Source organism: Rhinatrema bivittatum, chromosome 7 (genome assembly GCF_901001135.1).
Source record: "Rhinatrema bivittatum chromosome 7, aRhiBiv1.1, whole genome shotgun sequence".
NCBI lineage: Eukaryota > Metazoa > Chordata > Amphibia > Gymnophiona > Rhinatrematidae > Rhinatrema > Rhinatrema bivittatum.
Window position 1 is genome coordinate 229,261,338 of NC_042621.1, and position 25,913 is coordinate 229,287,250.

Sequence of the window (25,913 nt, forward strand, 5' to 3'; positions counted from 1 at the left end):
TCAGACTGTTGGGACCAGTCTATTAAGGTGTTCTGAGAGTTTCTATAGGGCACTTTGCCACAGTGTGCATGTAGGACATGTGCTCACCCAGCAGAATTTAATAGCCACTTACATGTGCGTGCATCTCTCAATTTGAGAATATCTTATTCTGAATAAAAAGGGGCTGGGCATGAGCATTCCAAGGTGGGGCCAAAAGATGTGTGTTCAAATAATTATATGCCTGGAGCCTGCCCAGGTTGAATGCCATGTAATTTTACTTCTGTTATGGAGGAGGTGTAAGTTTAGAAAAACAGAAATCTATTGCTGATGGATTTTAAGGGTCTGGGGTAACTGAAGTGCAGGCTATTAAACTAGGGGGGTTTGGAGGAGCTAGTTCTACACTGGTTGAACTTGAGAATGAACTGGTGAAACTGGTCATGGCATGGAAGCACGCTGGTTATAAAATTTCCCTACTTGTACAGCTCATACACCGATATGCGTGGCTTTGTGCATCTAGTTTCAAAATAAGGCACACACATATGCCTGCCCAGGCTATTTTATAACATACGCACATATGTTCTAAAATAGCCATGTGCCTGCAAGTGCGCCAATACACATGCTTCAATGTGCACACGCACACCCCTTTGAAAGTTACCGTCATAATCTATTCTAGATTTAGCATCAAGAACTTAATGGATTCAGAGTTCTAGAGTATTCCTATGAAAATGTATCCCTTTATTTCTACTTAACGTCTTAGCCTGCACTGAGAAATGCTTGTCTAATAAAGGGTCTACCAAACAGCTCAGATTCCCTTCCAAAATAATCAAGGTTGAACCTAATGAAATAGTTTGTGTTATAATCTTAGTGAAAAAAGAATAATCATATTGGTTTGGGGCATTTCCCAAATAGCTTTCCCACAACAATAATATTTCTCACAGGACAAGCAGGGTGGTAGTCCTCACATATGGGTGACATCACAGGATGGAGCCCTGTACGGAAAACTTTTCTGTCAAAGTTTCTATAAAGCTTTGACTGATACTGGCACACTGAGTGCACTGAGCAGGCTCAGCCTGCAATTATCCCTGTGAACCACAGGTGTCTCCCTCAGTCTTCTTTTTTCTGCTCTGCAGTAAGCATAGCGGTTAGGAGCTCTGTGAGAAACTCTAACACTTTTTCCATACAGAAACACTTAAACTTTTACTTCACAAACACTTTTTCCCTGCACGGGTCTCCCTTCGCATACATTTATTCGACGCTCGGTGAGTACTATGCCCTGTTTTTCAGTCGGTTCCTGTCACCCCACTGGCCTGCCAACCGACTGCGACCTTCCCTCTCCCTATGTTTTCAGTTAGCCACACATAGCCTGTGAGTGTCCCTCTGTGACACTCTGCCTGGATGTTAGCGCTAGTGGGACAGGGACTTCCACGGTTTCCGTTGCCGCCAGGGCCCCTGTAGATTTCAGGTCCTTCGATTTCTTCCATACCCTCATGCAGGCGATGCCCCCATTGCTACCGTCAGTACCCCCTTCAGACCATCCTCGATTCTTAGATGACATCGGTACCCCTCCCCCCATGGTACACTGATGCCATCGGTCCCTGCATCGTTTCTACCAGTGCCATCCATGTTTTCATCCATAGCACTGATTTTTCCTTGGGTTTTATCAGTGCAATCATCGCCTGGGTGAATGCCATTGACGCACACCCTTGTGTCGTCAGTGCCATCCATGCCCGGGTCGATGCCATCGTTGCCCAGGACATTTCCATCAATGCCAGGGTCATTTCTATCAATGCCATCATTTATTTTTTCGATGTCATCGATGCCCAGGACATTTCCATCGATGCCATGGTCCATGGCATTGATGCCCAGGTCAATTCCACAGGTGGAATTGATGCCAGGGTCGATTCCACCAATGGCCCGCTGGGCTCAGGCAATGCAGTTTCCCGGACGAACAGAGCAGCACTGCAGACGATGTCCAGAAGTGCCACAGTAAAGGCAAAGCCCTTTTCTACGGCGGAGATGTTCAGTGGGAGACAGCGGTCCCAGATTCACCTCCATGGGTTCCACCGTGGAGGAAGGTGGTGGTGTTATGTTCCTTGCAGGGGTGCATGGTACACTTGCAGGTCATACTGGAGAAGAGCGTGGAGCCTTTACTTTTAGGCATCTTTGCCGGAGGCGATGATCGATCCTTCCGGCAAGCGAGATCAGGTCCTCTAGAGACGTGGGAGTCTCATGGACGGAGAGCTCATCTTTCAGAGCAGACGAGAGTCCATCTAGGAAGATGGCTTGTAGGCAATTCTCTTGCCACTCAAGTTCTGTGGCTAAGGTTCGGAACTCCACTGTGTTTTCAGAGAGGGTCTTTGACCCTTAACGGAGATGGAGTAGGTTGTGACCGGCAATAGCCATCCGAGCAGGATCTCCAAAGGTTTGCTTGAAGAGAGTAAGGAAGTCAGACATCTTGGAGAGGATGGGATGAGAACGTTCCCATAAGGGAGAGGCCCATGCCAGGGCATTCCCTTCCAACCGGGACAGGATGAAGGTGACCTTCATGATCTCCTTCAAAAACAAGGAAGGCTGGAGAGCGAATTGCATAAAGCACTGATTAAGAAAGCCACGACAGGAGCATGGGTCTCCATTGTATCTAGGGGGTGCAGGGAGTGCCAGAGCTGCTCTAGGAAGCATAGTGACCGGGAAGCCCACAGGGTTGGCCATAGCAGTCTCTTGTAGCTGAGAGCATAGTTCCTCCACTGAAGAAGCCAGCGTCTCCAAGGCTTGGTGATGTTGCTTTATGGTAGCGGCCAGTCCTGCTAGGGCTCTGGAGGCGGGAGACTCCGCCAAGTCCATGGTCTTGGCAACCTGTTGCGCTCAGGGGTGGACCCCTGTCCTGTGGCAGTACAGGGACTGGCCACAGGGGGCAAAGCACGGAAGGAGACAGAGGCAGTGTAGTTCTTCACCACTGGAAGCCCTAGGTCCCCCCGGGAGGAGCCCGTAGGGACACAGGTCGCTGGGACTTAGGTGGGCCTCGCAGGGTCTCCTGGGAGAGTCAGAGTCCGGCGTGCCCTCAGACACTGGAAGAGCACTATCGAGTTTGAAGCTGGAAACAGGTTGGAGGAGAGTGAACCAGAATAGTGTTGGTGAGGACAAGGCTAGGGACAGAGCCAGAATCAAGCAAGGTCAGGTGAACAGGGTCAACGTCCAAGAATCAGTCCGAGGAGTGGTCAACGAAGCAAGGGTCATGATCCAGAGGTCAGGCAAGGTTGAACAGCAGGCTCAGTTCTTTGGCAGGCGGCAGGCATGCAGGCAGGTCAGGAATAAACTGAGGTCTTTGGCAGGCGGCAGGCAGGCAGGTCAGGAACAAGCTGAGGTCTTTGGCAGGCGGCAGGCAGGCAGTCAGGTCAGGAACAAGCTGAGGTATTTACCAGAAAGTCAGTCTGAGGTAAGACCAGAGAGACGAACAACGAACGCAGGAACAAACAGGCAAGGAGCAGGTATGAGCAGGAACGGAACTGGAACAGAAGGATTCTGGAATGAGACTAGGAACAAGCAAGCAGGAACACGAGCAAGGGCAATCTCAGGAACAAACTGACCCGATTGCCAAGGCAAGGAAGTGAGGCCAGGAACTTTCTTATAACATGTGTTCAGTCAGGGTGCTCCGTGGAACTAGGCCCCGCCCTGGAACCTACATCAGGGCGGCTGGTCCGCATGCACGCATGAAGGGGCATGGCTAGCTGCTGAGATGCTGAGGCCTGGCGTGAGGCTCAGCGCACCACTGAAGGCCCAGCGACCACCGCCGCAGGACGCCGGGGCCTAGCTGGACTTGCAAGGGCCGCAAGGGAGACGGGACCGGGACCCGCAGTATGACCCCGAAGGTGAGCGGTCCCGTGCACAGGATGACTGTGAGTGGGGGCGCGTAACACATAGGACAGTAACTGATACGTTTGGGTGCCACCCCCATTCATTCAAACACTTCAAATGCCCCATCACATCTCCATTACCCAAAGAAAAAATAACTCCTGAACTAGAATATTGTAAAAAGAATAATAATGAGCAGAGATATTCATACAGAATTATAACCCCCTGAAAAGTAATACGATCAGAATTTGTAGTATTTTCACGTCAAAGTGACCTCTAACAAATAGCAAACTGTACTCAGTGGAAGCTACAATGCACAGCGAAATATGGTGAAATGGAAGAAAAGATACTAAATTAGTCAAAACAGAAAAAAACTTGTAATTCTGATATAAAATTTCTTTTTTTCTGTTGCTCAGTCAGTTCCATCTGCAGAGATGAGTAGCCAGTTCTGATATTATATTAGATATAATCTCTGCTCTATGTTCATGAGGAAAAGTCACATGCAAGTACAAAATATTTTGTGCCATAGAAACACCACAGCACTAAATTAAGAACAATAATCTCTGTGGTCAGAGCTATACTCAATGTAGGGAAGATTATTAAGATATTCAAAAATCAAAAACAAGTTCAGAACTGTTTCAGAACTCCTTAACTACTGAGCAAGCTTAAGCATCCACCTTGCCGCCAAAATTAAGAAACCAAGTAAGTGCAGCAAGCCAGAGCAAACAGTCATTGCCATTTTGAAATTGAGATATGAAAGACTTAACAAATGACACAGTCTCAAAAAGATGATGATTATACAAACAGAATGTTAGGAATTATTAAAAAGGGAATGGTGAATAAAACGGAAAGTGTCATAATGCCTCTGTATCTCTCCACGGTGAGACCGCACCTTGAATACTGTATACAATTCTGGTCGCCGCATCTCAAAAAAGATATAGTTGCAATGGAGAAAGTACAGAGAAGGGCGATCAAAATGATAAAGGGGATGGAACAGCTCCCCTATGAGGAAAGACTAAAGAGGTTAGGACTGTTCAGCTTGGAGAAGAAATGGCTGAGGGGGGATGTGATAGAGGTGTTTAAAATCATGAGAGGTCTAGAACAGGTAAACGTGAATCAGTTATTTACTCTTTCGGATAATAGAAAGGACTAGGGGGCACGCCATGAAGTTAGCATGTAGCACATTTAAAACTAATCGGAGAAAGTTCTTTTTCACTCAACACACAATTAAACTCTGGAATTTGTTGCCAGAGGATGCGGTTAGTGCAGTTAGTGTAGCTGGGTTTAAAAAAGATTTGGATAAGTTCTTAGAGGAGAAGTCCATTATCTGCTATTAATCAAGTTGACTTAGAAAAAAATAGCCACTGCTATTACTAGCATTAGTAGCATGAGATAGACTTAGTTTTTGGGTACTTGCCAGGTTCTTATAGCATGGATTGGCTACTGTTGGAAACAGGATGCTGGGTTTGATGGACCCTTGGTCTGACCCAGTTTGGCATGGTCTATGTTCTATCTGGCTGAACTATTAAACTAATTGGTAAAACTGGTTATATCAGTGTTGTGTGCATGTTAGAAAATTCCCCTAATTTACATATGTAAAAGCAAACTTAAGGAGTAAATGTATCTAAATAATGCAATGTGAGCCAGTCTATAGGAAACTCCCTCAGACTACCTTAAAGGACCGGATATAGCTATCTCACCTGGTCCTCCTTAAAATATAGACCCACAGGGAATCGTAGGTGAAGAGAAGAGACCTTCATCAGAGTATCAGGGCCTAGAAGGATTAGACAGGCCCCAGGGAGCAGAGAGGAAGCCATACTATGAGAAGACATGTTATGTTTGATGTTTGAGTGCTATCAGAGACACAAGTTTAGCTGCATTTGCTTTCTCTTTTTGCTTTCACTGTAAATAAAAGTGTATATAAAAAAGCAGCTAGAGTCTGCCTCCTTTGTTTCCTGGCTGTTTCTCAAGCTTCTATAGCACAAGTTACCACATATGATGGCAGAAATGGGATCTTCTGAACTAAGCGGAAAGCACAGGCAGAAGCCCACAGCTGAAGCAGAGAAAAAAAAGAATCTTTTTTCCCTGGGGTCTCATGGTTCCATTTACCCAGCCCAAGATACAACAGACAAAAGAGTCAAGCCCCACCTGTGCAGTCCAGAGTCCAAGAAGTATGTAATGGCCAGACAGGCCAGCAGGTTTTTAAAATTTTTTCCTCCCCTCTTCTTCTCCCGGAGAGATACCTACTCTGCCTACTCACTTTCTACAGTTTCTCAACAGCTCAGCCAACCTTGGATCATTGTTCCAGTACCTGAGGGACTACAGCCCTGCCGGGCATATCAGCTCACTACTGCCACCTCTGGGGGTTTCTAATAATCTGTTTAATAAAAGAACTAATGGGTGTCTGTCACCATACTCCAGCCTAGCCGGTGGTCCCTCTCGGGGTATCCTCCCGAGAGCGTGCTCATCTGCCATCGGCCCAGGGATCCACCCACAACTATATCAGATTGATTACAGATTGCTACACCTTAGCAAGACGATATCTGAGAAACTTCAAGATTGCTGACTCCTCCCTCTCCAGGAGCCTGCTACACAGAGCTTTCTCTACAGATTGCTCCTCCTATCTGATTGCTCCTCCCATCAAGCATCTTCTCCATAACAGATTGCTACTCGAGCAGCAGATATATAACAAATTGCTAACTCCCTAGCAAATCGCTAACAGATCACTAACAGATTGCTAACTCCGCAGTCTAACCACTAACAGATTGCTAACTCCTTAGCAAATTCACATAGGCTACATATATATATCAAAAGCTTACATGTTTCCAAAGGATCAGCCTGTGCTATCACGTCTGGAGCATGCTCTCCCTCTCTCTAGCTGTTATTTCTCCTTATACACTAAAATGCTTGGGAAAGCAGCAATGCTCCCTCCTTCTGAGTTCTTATCAATTTCAGGCACAGCTATGTAGCCTTCATTCTTTCTCAGGCTTTAGGATAAATTAATTGCTTGCTTTCTCATCATAGGCGTACTGGAATAACTAAAATAAACAGACTCTTGCCTGTTTGTAAACATTTCACAGTGCAAAACAGGAGTTCACGCAGAGGTTGGCCTGTGGTCTTCAAACTAGTCAGTGTCTGGTGAGAACTCTGAATCCATATGGCCTACCTTCTATATACATAACAAAAAATGACTCCAACAAGGGCTTATCCATCCAGGCACTGGTTGACTCTGGGAGCGTGAAAACACTTATGGAAGCGAGTTAGTAAAGCAGATCTAGATTGATTATGGAAGAATTGTGACCTTGGCCTGCATCTACTCTTTCATTTGGATTATCCAGATCTCTATCATAAAGACTCTAAGACTCCTAAATCTTGGAAGCAGCACCGACCGGACAAATACAGTTATATTAATAATTTAGAGACAATTGGGGAGGAGGGGTCAGAGTCATAGAAAGAGCCACAATCCACCCCACATGTTATAGCTAGCCTCTTTGAATGGGAAAATAGAGGTGACCCAGCGAGCTCCAGATGGGCCCAGAGGGAAGATGAGTCTTTTAAGTGGGCCCGGGAGCATATACAGAGAGTGGACAGAAATCTAGTCCCTGGAGCTTAGGTTACAGACCCTATTCCTCCTTATTTTGTAATGAAAGGGGACATGATTTACCGAGTCACAAGGGGAAGTGTTGAGCGAGACTTGATAGAACAACCCCTAGTTCCCAAACCACATTGCCAAAAGGTTATGCAATAGTGCATAGCCACCTGTTAGCACCTGGGGGAAGAAAAGACCCAAGAGAAAATACTGGCACAGTTTTATTGGCCGGGCCTGCATAACCAGGTCCAGTTGTTTTGCCAGTCTTGCCCTACCTGCCAATTCACAAAGCCTGCTAGTTTACAAGTGGCACTTCTCATACCAATGCCCATAATCGAGACCCCTTTTGAAAGGGTGGAAATGAACTTAGTGGAGCCACTAGAGAGATCTATTCGAGGAAGTAAGTACATTCTCGTCAATCTGAACTATGCCACAAGATATTCAGAGGCAGTACTACTACAGAAGAAAAAGCCCCAGATGGTGGCAACCACCCTAATGGAAATGTTTTCACAACTTGGGCTGCCCAGGAAGTTCCAGATGAATCAGGGGACCCCATTCATGCCCAAGGTAATGAAACAACTCTGCACTTGCTTAAGGTAAAAACTCTGCACACGTCGGTATATCAACTGCAGACCGATGGCCTCATTGAGCACTTCAACCAGACACTGAAACAAATGTTGAGGAAATTTGTGAATGAAGACGACAAGAACTGGGACTCCTTGCTACCGTACTGTTACACTTGCTGCCTGCGGCAGCCCCGTAATGCAACCCTCTGACCTCTCTACACAAGCTTCAGGCTCCAGCTCCTTGTCGCTGGTGATGGTGGGCCGCCAGTCTCAACCTTGGACTTCCACCAGCTCCTCCGGCCCTGCTCCACTTCCCGGGACCTCCAGCCAGGTTGCCTCCATCCGTCGGGTCTCTCCGTGGGGTTTGCAGAGAGATGCTGCCGGCAGCACCGCAGCCCTCCCTAGGCGTGAAACCTTTAAAGGGCCCGTGGTGGGAACCTGGCCGCGGACCCAGATGTTGACATCAGTTCCCTCAACATATAAAAGCTCAGGCAGTGCTCCTCAGCGTTGCCTTTGCAACAGGTCGCCTTGGTCTCCTGTTCTGGTTTCTGAGTTCTAGTTGCCTTGCGCTTGTCTTGTTTCTGTGATTCCTGGTTCCTGTTCCTTGTGTTCATCTCGTCTGTCTACTGGATCGACTTCCTGGTTCTGACCTCCGCTACGCCTAACTTCGCCTGCCTTCTCCGTGCCTTGACCATTGTTACGTCTGACCATGCCTGCCTTCTCCGTGCCTTGACCATTGCTACGTATGACTTCGCCTCAGACATTCTTGAGACCAGAGTTCCACATTGCTTGCTACACCTTCCAAGTGCCACCAGCTTCCATTCAAGCTTGACAGTAACGCCTCTGTCCCTATCATCTGGACACGGACTATTAAAGCTTTGGCCTTCCTTTGCTCAGGCACCTTCAGTTCCTTCTTGTCCCTTGGTGCTTGAGTTCCTGTTCCACATCCCGTCCAAGATAGGACCACGCCACCTGCTGGCTGCTTTCTCTGGGCTGAACCATCGCCTACCTGTAATCAACCGTGATGCATGCTTAAGTCCTGCCAGCCCTGGCACCCAAAGGCTCAACCTGAGGGGAAGGTGGGCTGGTATAGGTGAAGCTTTTAATCTGATAAAATCTATTTCTCATTTGGAGTTAGCTGGCACAAATAATCTGTTTAAATCTTAATATTGGGGCATAAAGACTGTTTTAAAAAAATTGACAAAAAAGACAGACAAACTTCTAGAAGTGACCTGATCCAACTGGATTGGGTGTGTCTCAGACCTTGCGGGAGGTAAATTTAGAGAAGCAGGAGAACCATTGTGGCCAGTGCATAGACTGGAGTATATTATTGGTCTGGTTCTTTGCTAATTTGTTTGCTTTAAGATTCAGTATACTGCATTTCTCTTATTGTAGAGCTGTCTTTAATAATCTGTTTAATATTGGCACATAAGTGCTAAGGGATCATTTAATAGATAAAGGACTATTAAAGTTCCAGGAAGTGCTCTGCTTTACCCAGCTTGTCCCAGGTTAAACTGTTTGACTCCCTCCCACCCTACCCCTTTACCCACCCACCCCTGGGGTTTGTTTTCTTATAAAGACTGCCTAACTTAACATTAGCAGCAAGATAAATTAGTAAATTGTTAACAGTAAAGGAAATACCAATCAAAAAATTGTCCAAAATGAGGACTATCCAATGTAACTGCTGAGGAGCCTTTATTCTCAGGGAAAGCATCTGGAAACTTAGAGCTTGCCCAATTTGTGCACAACTCTCTTCCTTGAAAAAGGAGCTGACTGAGGTTAAAGCTCAATTAGCTTCAATTAGAAGAATTACACCCACATTGCATTACTCAGAAAATAATTCCCCAATACCACAGAAAAACCAGGAGTCAAGAAAAAGAGATTCATTAGGCTCAGATAGGATAACACATGTGACCCACAGTCACCCATTCTTGACAGATGGGCAGCCAACAAGTATACCCCCCCACTCAAACAGGTCATTAAGGAATTCATTAAAAACCAGGATTACAGTGGGCTCTGGTAGAATTAGACCTGTGATGAGGAGACACACACTGTACCAAATGCAAAAAGAACAAAAAGCCTTCTCTATATTAAAAACTGAAGAAGTTCTTGAGAAAAACATTGAAGTGTTACCAGAAAAGAGAAAAAAAAACCCAATGCATGCAGAATTTCAAGATCCATAACCAAAAGAAAAAGCTAATTGAGATGGATAACTCTGTCATCAGTGGCACAACTGCAAAAGGAAAGAGTGAAGTGAATAACAAATCTCAACTAAAGTCTCATAAGGAGTCCAGGAAAAGCAATAACCTTAAAGAGAGTATCTGGAAAGCTATGACCACAAATGCTCATAGTTTGGGAAATAAAATTCCAGATCTGCAGGCCCTAATGACGGAGGCAGAATTGGACATTGTTGCTATCACAGAGACATGGTTCACAGAATCTCATGATTGGGATACAGCAATACCAGGCTATAACTTGTTAAGGAAGGACAGAGTGGATAGAAAAGGGGGAGGTGTGGCTCTTTATGTCAGAAACAATATCCAAGCATCTGAGCTGCAAGGAAGTTGGGGCAAGGAAGAAGCACTATGGGTCGACCTAAAAAAAGATGACGGAGCATCCATTTATATTGGAGTGGTTTACAGGCCTCCAAACCAAAAGGAAAAGCTGGACAGAGATCTGGTTGAAGACATCCATAAGATAGGTAAGAAGGGAGAAGTGGTGATCGTTGGTGACTTTAATATGCCAGATGTAGACTGGAAGATCCCATCTGCAGAATCTAAAAATAGTAAAGCGATAGTGGATGCCATGCAAGTAACTTTGTTCAAACAAATGGTATTGGAACCCACGAGAGAAGGAACTATACTCGACTTAGTGCTCACTAATGGAGATAATGTCTCTGATGTCCAGGTGGGCACCCACCTCAGCACCAGTGAGCATCAAACGGTATGGTTTAATATCACTAAAAGAATATGGAAAAGAACCACAAAGACCCGAGTTTTACAGTTCAAAAACACGGACTTTGAGGAAATGGGGAAGTACCTAGAGGAAGACCTAAAAGGATGGGAGAACGAGAGGGATGTGGATCAGCAGTGGACCAATCTAAAAAGAGCAATCACCAAGGCAACTACTCTATATGTTAGAAATGTAAAGAAAAGCAAAAGAAAATTGAAACCTATCTGGTTCTCAAAGGAGGTGGCTGACAAAATTAAAGCTAAAAGAACAGCATTCAAGAAATATAAAAGATCCCAAAGGGAGGAGCAAAAAGAAGAATATTTGATTCAACTGAGGGAGACAAAGAAATTAATCAAGTTGGCAAAAAGTCAAGCGGAAGAGAGGATTGCCAAGGAGATAAAAAATGGTGACAAAACATTTTTCAGATACATCAGCGAAAAGAGAAAAGTCCAAAGTGGTATAGTGAAATTGAAAGGTGGAAATGATCAATGTGTGGAGAGAGACGAAGAAATGGTGGAAATATTAAATGAATACTTCAGCTCTGTGTTCACTAAAGAAGACCCTGGAGAAGGACCATCTCTACACAACAAGAAACTGGAGGGAAGTGGAATAGATGAAAATCCTTTTACAGTAGAAAATGTATGGGAAGAGCTAAAGAATCTGAAAGTAGACAAAGCCATGGGGCCTGATGGGATTCATCCAAGGATACTTAGGGAGCTCAGAGATGTGCTGGCGGGTCCCCTGTGTGACCTGTTCAATAGATCCCTAGAAACGGGAGTGGTGCCGAGTGATTGGAGAAGAGTGGTGGTGGTCCCGCTTCACAAGAGTGGGAACAGAGAGGAGGCTGGTAACTACAGACCGGTTAGCCTCAATTCAGTGGTGGGAAAAGTAATGGAGTCACTGTTGAAAGAGAGAATAGTGAACTATCTACAGTCCAGAGAATTGATGGACCAGAGGCAGCATGGATTCACCAGGGGAAGATTCTGTCAGACAAATCTGATTTACTTTTTTGACTGGGTAACCAAGGAATTGGATCAAGGAAGAGTGCTCGATGTCATCTACTTGGATTTCAGCAAAGCTTTTGATTCAGTTCCGCACAGGAGACTGGTGAATAAAACGAGAAGCTTAGGAGTGAGTGCTGAGGTGGTGACCTGGATTGCAAACTGGTTGACGGACAGAAGACAATGTGTGATGGTAAATGGAACGTTCTCTGAAGAGAGAGCGGTTTTAAGTGGTGTACCACAAGGATCGGTGTTGGGACCGGTCCTGTTCAATATCTTTGTGAGCGACATTGCGGACGGGATAGAAGGTAAGGTTTGTCTTTTTGCGGATGACACTAAGATCTGCAACAGAATGGACATGCTGGAAGGAGTGGAGAGAATGAGATGGGATTTAAGGAAACTGGAAGAGTGGTCGAAGATATGGCAGCTGAGATTCAATGCCAAGAAGTGCAAAGTCATGCATATGGGGAGTGGAAATCAGAATGAACTGTATTCGATGGGGGGGGGGGGGGGGGGAAGGCTGATGTGCACGGAGCAGGAGAGAGACCTTGGGGTGATAGTGTCTAATGATATGATGTCTGCGAAACAATGCGACAAGGCGATAGCAAAAGCCAGAAGAATGCTGGGCTGCATAGAGAGAGGAATATCGAGTAAGAAAAGGGAAGTGATTATCCCCTTCTCCAGGTCCTTGGTGAGGCCTCACCTGGAGTACTGTGTTCAGTTCTGGAGACCGTATCTACAAAGAGACAAAGACAAGATGGAAGCGGTACAGAGAAGGGCGACCAGGAAGGTGGAAGGTCTTCATCGGATGACATACGAGGAGAGATTGAAGAATCTAAATATGTACTCCCTGGAGGAAAGGAAGAGCAGGGGGTGATATGATTCAGACTTTCAGATACTTGAAAAACTTTAATGATCCAAAGACAACGACAAACCTTTTCCATCAGAAAAAAATCAGCAGAACCAGAAGTCACGAGCTGAGGCTCCAGGGAGGAAGACTAAGAACCAATGTCAGGAAGTATTTCTTCACGGAAAGGGTGGTGGATGCCTGGAATGCCCTTCCAGAGGAAGTGGTGAAGTCTAAAACTGTGAAGAACTTCAAAGGGGCGTGGGATAAACACTGTGGATCCATCAAGTCTAGAGGGCGTGAATAAAGAGGAGGCAGCAAAACACTGCACGGAGCGGCAGTAGCCACAGAGGCATTCACAGAGCGGGATGCCAGTGGTTGGTGTTCCACCTTCACGGAGCGGAAGGATGGAGGGCTGCCATCTCCAAAAAAAAAACAAACAAAAAAACCAAACAAACACCTGATGCAGCATGACATTATTATGCCTCTTACAGTTGTTGTGCAGCAATGAACCTATCAGATTCCTCAGGCCAGTCGCCACATCATTGAGACTAAAGTGAAGGAGATACTCTGGTTCTGAGTTATAGAGTGTTCTAACAGTGATTGGTCCTCACCCACAGTGTTGGTGCCAAAGCTAGATGGCAGCATTAGGTTCTGCAGTGAATTTAAAAAGGTCAACGAGGTCTCAAAACTTGACACATACCCGATGTCTCGAGTGGATGAGCCAACTGAGCATCTTGGATCAGCCTAGTTCATCTCTACCCTGGACCTTATAAAAGGATATTGGAGGGACGCCTCTCACACCTGCTTCTCATGCCTGCCAAGTGAAGGAGAAGACTGTTCTCGATGCCAGGGGGACTTTTCCAGTTCACTGTCCTCCCTTTTGAACTCTATGGCGTCCCTGCAACTTTTCAGCGCTTGGTCGACTACCTGCTCTGCCCACATCAAGAGTACACAGCTGCCTCCTTGGATGACATTGTGCTGTACAGCCCAGATTGGAAGACATACCTAAGCCAACTCCAGGCCATGCTAACCAGACTGAGGAAAGCAGTACTGATGGCCAACCCTAAGAAGTGCTTTCTAGGAGAGCGAGAAGTCCAGTATCTTGGCCACAACCTGGGAAAGGTCGAGGTCCATCGGCAGACCCAGAAGAGCAAGGCGATCACCTAGGAGCCAGTCCCACAAACAAAAGCAAAAGTGAGAGCATTTCTAGGCCTCATGGATTACTATAAAAGGCTTATCCCCAATTATTTATTTTATTTATTTATTTGTTTGTTTTTGTATACCGACATTCACTCTGGGTCTCACATCGGTTTACAAGATGTATTGTAATATACTGTTAAATAGTCATTAATCTGTTACATGATCATTGTATATACATGCATAAAAACATAGTGGTATATTCATGTAAGATCATAGATAGTATTAAATTGATTATAGAAATTAGGGCTAGACAATACAAGTTCCATTGGTGAATCGTTTATATAGGAGCGGTGTAGAAGAAAAACTAGGCTATTGGCGGTGTAGTTTCATTGGGATAGTCCGTTGCTTTTTAGCGTGGTATGAAGGGTGGGCTGGGGATAGGTTTTGAGGTAGGAAGGGTACAAGCGTCAAAGGTGCAGGCGTCGAGGTGTTAGATGTCGGCTGGGAATGCTTTTTTGAAAAGCCATGTTTTTAGTGATTTCTTGAAGTTCTGTGGTGAAGGATCTGTTCTGGGGGGTTCTGATACTTTGAGGCAGCATGCTGAGGGGTTACTCAGAGAAGGCAGAGCCTTTCACAAGGCTGTTGCTGAAGAAAGTACCAGAGAAGGTCCAGTGGTCAGCTGAAGCAGAAGCGACTTTCTGGGCTCTGAAAGAGACGTTAAGTCTGGACTTCACCAAACCCTTTACAGTGTAGACCAATGCTTCAGATGTAGGCTTGGAAGCAGTCTTAGTCCAATAGAAAGATGCCCAAGAGCATCCTGTGGCATACGTTGGCCAGCAGTTGATGCCATGAGAAAGGCATTACTTAATGGTCAAGAAAGTCCAATGCGAAGGTGATAAGATGGTTCCTGGCCCTACAGCCCTTCAACATAAAATATGACATAGTGCAGGCAGGGAAAACAACAATTCAGATTTCCTGTCTAGAGAGGTCTCCCTAGTACAGGCAGGTGCTCATCCTGACATGACTGAGCTGAGGTGGAGGATATGTGAAGGAGTCTATAGGAAACTGCCTCAGACTATTTTAAGGAACTGAGCACAGCTGTCTTGCCTGGTCTTCCTTAAGATACAGACTCACAAGGAATCCTGGGTGAAGGGAAGAGTCCCTCACCATAGGGCCTAGAAGGGTTAGATGGTCCCTAAGGAGCAGAGAGGAAGCCATCTTAGGAGAAGACATGTTATTTGATGTTTGAGTGGTATTAGAACTGCAAGGTGAGCTGTATTTGCTTTCTGTTTTTGCTTTCACTGTAAATAAAATTGCATGCAAGCAAACAGCCAGAGTGTTTCCTGGCTGTTTCTCAGGCCTCTATTGCCTAAGTTATCATACGTGAGTAAAATCTACTCACAGATCCCTTTAAAATTGGAAGTAAAAATATGCAGTTATATCATTTGTGCACACTTGTCCGACTATATTCTGATTTATCCAGCTAAATAGTGCTTTTGCTGCTATTTAGACGAGAAAATTTGAACTCATCCAGATGAGTAGCACTTTTTTTTTTACTTATCTGGCAATCTGTAAGGCACTACTTAGATGGTGTAGTACTTTTCAAGCTTATTCAGCTATGTGCAGCTATTTAGCCGGATAAATCAGAACTTATCTGGATAAATAGTGCTACTTTTCCAGACAAGACCAAACTTGCGTGGCTTGTAGTTTTTACATACACAAGCATTTAGGCATGCATATGTACTCGTATTTTATAACCTGTCATTATCGTTTCCACTCAGGTTATAAAATACAGTAGCAACTTTGCATGCACCCATATACATGTGAGCAGTTTTCAAAGTTATCCTCTCTATGTTCATCTTTGCCAAAGTGGAGCATACTGAAACAAATTTTTTGAGTGACACTAAGACTTTATCAGAAAATACAATAAAAATTAGAACTTTTAGGCCTTAATACCGATCGCCCTTTTTCTTATGATATTCCTGCAAGTTCACAGCCTTGTGAGCAAATTTTAATGATTTGACAATGACCACTTGCAGTTTTGAATGAGCATCCAATTTTGATCCAAACCTACATGCACATTAAAGATGACTTTTCCTTGCAGATCAGATAGGCCCAGTGCACATGATTCAAGATGCTGCTCAATTCATTCTCTGCTACATTTTCAGAAAGGCCCACAAAACAGAGATTACTACACTGTGATTGATTTTCCAAATCATCTATTTTTCATCGTACTCCTTAGCAGCTTTCTCTAGGGAATGAATTGTTGATTCCCAATCACCAATATTGAGTTCCTAATATCCAATACATGATTATATATTCATTCAAACTTAACCCTCCAGGAATTCAACTACAGCCTTTGTTAAATCTGCAACCGGTGAATCATTCAAGACTTGAGCAGGCACTTCCTCTACAGCATTATCCATTTTGTTTACCACCACTTTGGACTTATCTTTTTTCTTTTCGTTGTGATTTCGATGTATTTTTAAACGTATACTTACCCATATCCTATAGAAGTATTCACCCACATCCAAAAAAATCAGTGAGGTAAGTCAATTTTCAAAGGGGTGATGCCCAGAGCTCAGAAGCAGCATGTCTTCACTAGCTCACCGCATCATGTGACCTCCTCAGGCATGCTTTTACACATAGGATTTGAATATTTTTTATTCACAGAGGGGCCGATGCAGTAATGTTTGCGGAAAGCGGGCGCTGACTTTTCAGCACCCGCTTTCTCACAGGACAAGCAGGATGGTAGTCCTCACATATGGGTGACATCACAGGATGGAGCCCAATCACAGAACACTTTTGTCAAAGTTTCTAGAACTTTGACTGGCACCTACTGGGCATGCCCAGCATGGCACTAACCCTGCAGCCAGCAGGGGTCCCCCTTCGGTCTTCTTTTTTCTGAGCAGCAGTAGCCATGCGGGTTAAGGAGCTCCACAGAGATTCCTGACAGGAATTTTCCTCACGGAATTACTAAAAAACTTTATACCCCACAGGGGTCCCTCCTTCGAATTTTTTCACTCTGCGGTACTCCAGTAAGTTTTTACCTGTCGATTCCCGTCGAGTTTGGTCCTCACGGCCTACTGGCCGTCAACCGTACCGCGGCTTCAATTTTTCAAGGCCATGGCAATGGGGTTCCGTTGGTGCCCGGACTGTAGCCGCACCATGTCCATAACAGACCCTCATAAAGTCTGTGTAATGTGTCTCGGATGTGAGCACGATGTCCTGACCTGCACCAAATGTGCCCTCATGACATCAAAAGGTTGCAAGGCCAGAATGGAGAAGATGGAACTTCTCTTCCGTGCTCAAACCCCGATGCCGTCTATTGCATCGACGTTGTTGTTGCGGTCTCCACCGCTTCCCCTCTATCTGCTGTGCTCAGGGCTCACCTCCGATGGGGGGGAACGCCGCTCCCGCGGCTCCGCTGGGCCCTTGGGGCGTCCGCCATTGCTGAGTCATCTCGCGGCTGCCACGCGCGCGAGGACTCGCATTATGGACGCACGGTCGCCGGAAGTCTGGCCCCGCCTGGGTTAACCACGCCCACGCCCCAAGCCTGATTTAACCGGCGTTCGTCTGCCTTCTCATTGCCTTGCAACGAGGGTCGCTACTGTTAGTAGTTCTTAGTTGCGCTTCTGCTGTTCTGCTTTCCGGTTGATCTCAGCTTGTTCCCGACTACGCTTCTGCCTGCCGCCTGCCACTGACCTCAGCTTGTTCCCGACTACACTTCTGCCTGCCGCCTGCCACTGACCTCAGCTTGTTCCCGACTACGCTTCGGCCCGCCGCCTGCCATTGACTTCCGCTTGGGCCCGACTCTGCTCCTGCTTGCCGCCAGCCTCCGACCCTTGCCTGCACCGGAGACAGCTTCTACTGGCTGCCAGCCTCCGACCCTTGCCTGCACCGGAGACTGCTTCTACTGGCTGCCAGCCTCCGACCCTTGCCTGCACCGGAGACTGCTTCTACTGGCTGCCAGCCTGACTTGGGTTCGTATCCATTCTACTCACTGCTCGGTTTGGCTCCATTGTACGCTGCTGACTCCAGTCCTACTTTCTGCTGGTCACTGCCTACGCTACGCTACAGACTCTGTTCCTGTTACCTGTTTGCTCCGCCCCGCGACATACTACAGACCCCGGGCCTGCTCTCTACTGCTTGTTCAGCAGGCTACAGACTTTATCTGATTGCCCTGCTCTCGCCGGGCCTTCCTGCTTCCTGCTGCTGGACTCTGTGGGTTACCTTTGCCCAGGCTCTTCTATAGAGACTTGTACTGTGCTCCTAAGTCCCAAGGTTCTAGGACCCTACGGGCTCCTCCTGGGGGGTTCCTGGTTCCCGAGTGAAGACCTGTGCCTGTGGCTCCGCCTCCCGACCTACTCTACCCAGGGTAGTTCGGCTCAAGGGTTCACACCTGGACTGCAGCTTCCCAGACTGCAACAGTTGTCAGAACCGGCACCGTCCACGTCGCGCCAGTATCGGCCACCAGCTGGTGACCGTCTGGCATTGACGACTTCTCGGCCTTCGACTACCTCTACTCCCCCTCAGGACCGAGGGGGGAGTAGAGTAGGGAGAAACATCGCCACCGACACCGGATGTCTCGGACCATCGAGGGAGAGAAATCATCGACCTCACAATCGTCTGAGCCACCGTCAAAGAGACCCCGTCCAGAAAAGGCACAGACCCTTTCTGCGACCGGGTCACCAAGGCAACCTTCACCCGGATGGGTATCGGGAACCGCGACTCCGCCTTTAATGGTGGTCCCTCCGGCTATGCCTCTGCCTCCTTCTCTCCTTCTGGAGCCGGGGCAGCTCGCTCCAGGTCTCCATGAAGAACTGGACCAGATGGTTCAGGAGGCCATCGACAAGGCGATGCATCGACTTCAAGTTCTACCGGCACCGGTGCCGATCATAGAACCGACCACCGACCTGATTCCGGCAGCGTTGGCTCCGCTGCTTTCGAGGATGAAGCGCTTATTGCCGCTTTTTCACCAATGGATCCCAGGTCACCGATGGCTCCGGTGCCCTCTCCACTTACTATGTCATCGGGAGGAGAAACACCGTTCCGCATCCCTCCATCGGGAGTCCTACTGATGCCTCAGCCATCGATGCAAATGCATCTGTTGGCGCCACCGATCCATCCATCGATGCCCTCAATGCCTGCACCGGTGCCTTCGATGCCTTCATCAGTGCTCATCTCCCGAATTTCCTCTTATCAGCTCTATATGACCCAATACAACAGGGTCTTATTTAAGCAGATACAAGTGTTTGCAGATTCCCTGCCTCAACAATTCCAAGAACAGCTCCAAACCTTGGTCAACAAGGGCTTAGAGGCAGGCAAGCATGAGATCATCTTACGATATCTTTCACACTACTACCAGGGTATCTGCAGCTGCTATTTCGGCAAGAAGATGGGCCTGGCTCAAGTCTTCCGACCTTCGCCCTGACGTACAGGACAGATTATCTGACCTACCCTGTGTAGAAGACAATCTGTTTGGCGAACAGATTCAACGTATGGTGGCGGAACTCAAGGACCATCATGAGACCCTGAGACAGCTCTCTCTGATACCTTCTGAATATTCCTCAAAACAGCCTTTTCGAAAGGACGCTAAGAAGTCATTCTTCCATCCTAAGAAATCCTACCCGCCACCGTGTAGAACCCATTCTCCGAGACCTTTCCAAAAGGTCCAGTCTCGTCAACCTCGGAAACAAAAACCGCAAGCAGCTCCTCAGCCGGGCCCTGCTTTTGGCTTTTGACTTCTGCAAAGAGAGCAGCAGCCAGCTTCCACTGCCTCAGATACCAGTGAGAGGTCGATTGTGCCATTTCAACAACAGGTGGCACTCAATCACCTCAGACCAGTGGGTCCTAGCGATAATCACTCAAGGTTATCATCTGAACTTTCTCTCCAGCCCACCGGACTCCCCACCTCTATTGATGTGGAGAACATCCGACCACTCCATACTCCTGGAGCAGGAGTTCTCCCTCCTCCTCCAGTCCAGAGCAATAGAACCAGTGCCCTATTCCCAACAAGGCCTGGGGTTCTATTCTCGGTATTTCCTAATCCCTAAACAATCGGGGGGCATTCGTCCAATTCTGGACCTACGTGCTCTCAACAAGTACCTCCACTGAGAAAAGTTCAAGATGGTAACCTTGGGTTCCCTTCTTCCTCTTCTGCAAAGAGGAGACTGGCTCTGCTCTCTAGACCTCCAGGATGCGTATACACACATCGCCATAGCTCCATCTCCTTGCAAGTTCCTGAGATTTCTGGTAGGCCCCAAGCACTATCAGTACCAAGTGCTTCCCTTCGGCCTTGCATCTGCACCACGAGTCTTTACCAAGTACCTCGTGGTAGTAGCAGCCTTCCTCAGGACACAAGGTGTTCACGACTACCCCTATCTAGACCATTGGTTGAACAGGGCTCCCACTCAGCAAACTGCTCTGTCATCCCTACGTCTTACTTTACACACTCTTATTTCGCTAGGTTTTCTCGTCAACTACGAGTCCCATCTCAAACCTCATCATTCATAGGAACAAACTTGGACACCTTGCAAGCAAAAGCTTTTCTGCCTCGACAAAGAGCTCTCACTCTAGTTTCTCTCGCACACCAGCTACAGTCTCAACACTGTACGACTGCAGGCCACTTCCTCATCCTGCTAGGACAAATGGCGTCCTCAGTTCAGGTAACCCCAATGGCCCGCTTGGCCATGAGAGTCATGCAGTGGACTCTAAGGTCACAATGGACCCAGTCCGTTCAACCTCTTTCGGCCACTGTCCACATCACCGATAAGCTTCACCATGGTGGCAAAATCAGATCAATCTCCTCCAAGGTCTACCCTTCCAGGCTCCAGACCCTCAAATAATTCTCACCACCGATGCCTCCAACCTCGGCTAGGGAGCACATGTAGCCAACTTGCAGATTCAAGGCGCTTGGTCTCCAGAGGAAGCCAAACACCAAATCAATTTTCTAGAGCTGAGAGCAATCAGATATGCTCTCAGGGTGTTTCAGGATCGCCTTTCCCACAGGTCATCCTGATTCAGACGGACAGCCAGGTGGCCATGTGGTACATCAACAAGCAAGGGTGGACGGGCTCCTACCTGCTGTGTCAGGAAGCTGCACAGATATGGGCGGAGGCCCTCTCCCACTCGATGTACCTCAGGGCCACCTATTTGCCGGGAGTGGACAATGTGTTGGCGGACATGCTGAATCGCATTCTCCAACCGCATGAGTGGTCTCTCAACCCCACAGTAGCGGATTCATAAGAAAAAAAAACTAAGTCTATTCCATGTTACCGTTGCTAGTAATAGCAGTGGCTATTTTCTAAGTCAACTTAATTAATAGCAGGTAATGGACTTCTCCTCCAACAACTTATCCAATCCTTTTTTAAACACAGCTATACTAACTGCACTAACCACATCTTCTGGCAACAAATTCCAGAGTTTAATTGTGCATTGAGTGAAAAAGAACTTTCTCCGATTAGTTTTAAATGTGCCACATGCTAAATTCATGGAGTGCCCCCCTAGTCTTTTTATTATCCAAAAGAGTAAAAAACCGATTCACATCTACCCGTTCTAGACATCTCATGATTTTAAACACCTCTATATCTCCCCTCAGCCGTCTCTTCTCCAAGCTGAAAAGTCCTAACCTCTTTAGTCTTTCCTCATAGGGGAGCTGTTCCATTCCCTTTATCATTTTGGTCGCCCTTCTCTGTACCTTCTCCATCGCAATTATATCTTTTTTTGAGATGCGGCGACCAGAATTGTACACAGTATTCAAGGTGCGGTATCACCATGGAGCGATACAGAGGCATTATGACATTTTCCGTTTTATTCACCATTCCCTTTCTAATAATTCCCAACATTCTGTTTGCTTTTTTGACTGCCGCAGCACACTGAACCAACGATTTCAATGTGTTATCCACTATGACGCCTAGATCTCTTTCTTGGGTAGTAGCACCTAATATGGAACCTAACATTGTGTAACTATAGCATAGGTTATTTTTCCCTATATGCATCACCTTGCACTTGTCCACATTAAATTTCATCTGCCATTTTGATGCCCAATTTTCCAGCCTCACAAGGTCTTCCTGCAATTTATCACAATCTGCTTGTGATTTAACTACTCTGAACAATTTTGTATCATCTGCAAATTTGATTACCTCACTTGTCTTATTTCTTTCCAGATCATTGATAAATATATTGAAAAGTAAGGGTCCCAATACATATCCCTGAGGCACTCCACTGCCAACTCCCTTCCACTGAGAAAATTGTCCATTTAAACCTACTCTCTGTTTCCTGTCTTTTAGCCAGTTTGTAATCCATGAAAGGACATCGCCACCTATCCCATGATTTTTTATTTTTCCTAGAAGCCTCTCATGAGGAACTTTGTCAAATGCCTTTTGAAAATCCAAGTACACTACATTTACAGGTTCACCTTTATCCACATGTTTATTAACTCCTTAAAAAAAGTGAAGCAGATTTGTGAGGCAAGACTTGCCTTGGGTAAAGCCATGCTGACTTTGTTCCATTAAACCATGTCTTTCTATATGTTCTGTGATTTTGATGTTTAGAATATTTTCACTATTTTTCCTGGTATTGAAGTCAGGCTAATCGGTCTGTAGTTTCCCGGATCGCCCCTGGAGCCCTTTTTAAATATGGGGGTTACATTAGCTATCCTCCAGTCTTCAAGTACAATGGATGATTTTAATGACAGGTTACAAATTTTTACTAATAGATCTGAAATTTCATTTTTTAGTTCCTTCAGAACTCTGGGGTGTATACCATCCGGTCCAGGTGATTTACTACTCTTAAGTTTGTCAATCAGGTCTACCACATCTTCTAGGTTCACCTTGATTTGGTTCAGTCTATCTGAATCATTACCCATGAAAACCTTCTCCAGTACGGGTATCTCCCCAACATCCTCTTCAGTAAACACCGAAGAAAAGAAATAATTTAATCTTTCCTCAATGGCCTTATCTTCTCTAGATGCCCCTTTAACCCCTCAATCATCTAACGGTCCAACTGACTCTCTCGCAGGCTTTCTGCTTCGGATATATTTGCCTCTACAGCCTATCTTTTCAAATTCTCTCTTAGCCTTTCTTATCAATGTCTTACATTTAACTTGCCAACGTTTATGCATTATCCTATTTTCTTCTGTTGGATCCTTCTTCCAATTTTTGAATGAAGATCTTTTGGCTAAAATAGCTTCTTTCACCTCCCCTTTTAACCATGCTGGTAATCGTTTTGCCTTCTTTCCAACTTTCTTAATGTGTGGAATATATCTGGATTGTGCTTCTAGGATGGTATTTTTAATGACCAATAACATATTCCAACAATGGGATTACCCTCATCTGGACCTCTTTGCGTCTCCTCAAAACTGCAAAGTAGAGAACTTTTGCTCTCTCACTCGCAGCCAACACTACCAACCAAGAAATGCATTTTCCCTCTCATGGGCAACCGGTCTCCTATATGCATTCCCTCCACTTCCACTTCTCTCGAAGTCTCTCGTGAAGCTACGTCAGGACAAGGGAAGCATGATCCTGATAGCCCCACACTAGCCATGCCAAGTGTGGTTCCCAATACTTCAGGATCTCTCCATTCACAGGCACATTCCCTTGGGAACGGACCCGCTTCTGATCACTCAAAACAACGGGTGCCTGCACCACCCCAATCTTCAAGCCTTGTCCCTGACGGCCTGGATGTTGAAAGGATGATTCTTCAGCCTCTTAACCTTTCTGAACCAGTTTCCCGTGTCCTGATTGCTTCACGGAAGCCTTCCACGAGAAAATCTTATCTCTACAAATGGAACAGGTTTAAGTCATGGTGCTCTTCGCAATCCCTTGACCCCTTTACCTGTTCCACCACAAAGTTTCTAGACTATCTCTGGCACTTGTCAGAATCAGGTCTAAAAACATCCTCTATCAGAATGCATGTCAGTGCGGTGGCCGCCTTCCATAAAGGTGTTGGGGATGTTCCCATATCAGTATAACCCCTTGTAACACATTTTCTGAAAGGCTTGCTTCACTTCAAGCCTCCACTACGTCCTCCGGCCCCTTCTTGGGACCTCAATCTGGTTTTGGGTCAGCTCATGCCACCATTCGAGCCTCTCCAATCCTATGATCTTCGCTATCTCACATGGAAAGTGATTTTTCTTTTGGCAATCACATCTGCTCGCAGAGTTAGTGAGTTACAGGCCCTAGTTACCTATCCGCCTTACACTAAACTTCTGCACGACCGGCAGTGCTTCCGCACTCACCCTAAGTTCTTGCCTAAGGTAGTATCGGAGTTTCATCTTAATCAATCCATCACACTACCTACCTTTTTTCCTAGGCCCCACTCCAACCCAGGAGAACAGGCTCTGCATACCCTTGACTCCAAACGGGCTCTAGCGTTCTACCTAGACCGTACAGCTGCCCACGGGAAAAGCACTCAATTGTTTTTCTATTTCCATTCCTTCAAATTGGGACAGCCTGTGGGTAAACAGACTCTCTCCTCCTGGTTGGCGGACTGAATATCCTTTTGCTATCAGCAAGCAGGCATTCCACTTCAAGACCGTGTTAAAGCACACTCTGTGAGAGTCATGGCGACTTCAGTGGCGCACCTACGCTCGGTGTCGCTTCCTGACATCTGCAGGGCTGCCACCTGGAGTTCTCTCCATACCTTTACAGCCCACTATTGCTTAGAAAAGGCCGGAAGACAAGATTCCATCTTCGGCCAATCTGTCTTGTGCAACCTATTTGCAACTTGATGTACCAACATCCTTCTGCCTGCCTGTTAGGGTTCAGGATGCCCTCGGCCAAATTTCACCCCAGTCCTAGTGCTTTTGCACACCTGGGTACATTTGGTGAAACTCTTGGACATCCTCAGCTCGGTACTCACCCATATGTGAGGACTACCATCCTGCTTGTCCTGTGAGAAAGCAAATGTTGCTTACCTGTAACAGGTGTTCTCACAGGTCAGCAGGATGTTAGACCTCACGAAACCCGCCCGTCACCCCGCGGTGTTGAGTTTGTTACATTTCTTATTTTATTTTTTGGCACTTCCTGTAGTTTTTAAACAAGACTGAAGGGGGACCCCTGCTGTCTGCAGGGTTAGTGCCATGCTGGACATGCCCAGTAAGTGCCAGTCAAAGTTCTAGAAACTTTAACAAAAGTGTTCCGTGATTGGGCTCCATCCTGTGATGTCACCCATATGTGAGGACTAACATCCTGCTGTCCTGTGAGAAAACCTGTTACAGGTAAGCAACATTTGCTTTTTTAACGCACACATGGCGCCCGCAAGAGGGGCGCCATGCAATATGTAAATTAGGGGGTCACGCTAGGAAGGAGGCGCTAGGATCGCTTGCGCGACCTTAGTGCCTCCTTGCTTACGCGATCCACCGAGGTGCCGGTTATGAAGACCGAAGCCGGTAAACTTGGCTTCGGTTTTCATAACCTTCCTGCCTGCCAGTAATGAAAACAGACGCTGAGTTTACCAGCGTCGGTCTTCATAACTCAGCGGTCTGCCAAGTTTTTTTTCTTTTTTAACTTTAAAAAAGAAGTACAGAAAAGCAGTTTTTTCTGCTTTTCTGTACTTCTTTTACCTGCGCTCAGCTATTAACGCCTGCTCCAGGCAGGCGTTAATAGCTGAGCGATAAATGTGCGTCTGAGACGCACATTTATCTTTTTGCATGCGGAATGAATGAGTAATAGGCTCATCACATGCGTTTACATTCACTTCACGTCCGACACGGGTTAAATAGGCGCTAATCCCCCTATTGCATTAGGGGGTGGATTAGCGCTTATTTAACCCGCGTCCGAGTGCGAGCTATACAGTGCACTTGGCTGAGCGCACTGTATTGCCTCGGCCCCTTAGATAGATAAATGAATTTCTTCTGGAAATTTTTCAAAGTCTTGAATTTGGATAACATGAGCTGTTTGTGACTTTTGTTCTTTTGTTATATATTATACTGCTGTAGAACTGTGTGATTTGGGTCCAGAGTCTTTTTTTTTTTTTTACTTTAT

General features: G+C 46.3%; 1 protein-coding gene across 1 annotated transcript in view; it reads left to right on the top strand.

Annotated features, from left to right (window-relative positions):
- CC2D2B (coiled-coil and C2 domain containing 2B) overlaps positions 1-25,913 on the top strand; it is a 250,369-nt gene that overhangs the window by 57,621 nt on the left and 166,835 nt on the right. The gene's annotated exons all lie outside the window — the stretch shown is intronic.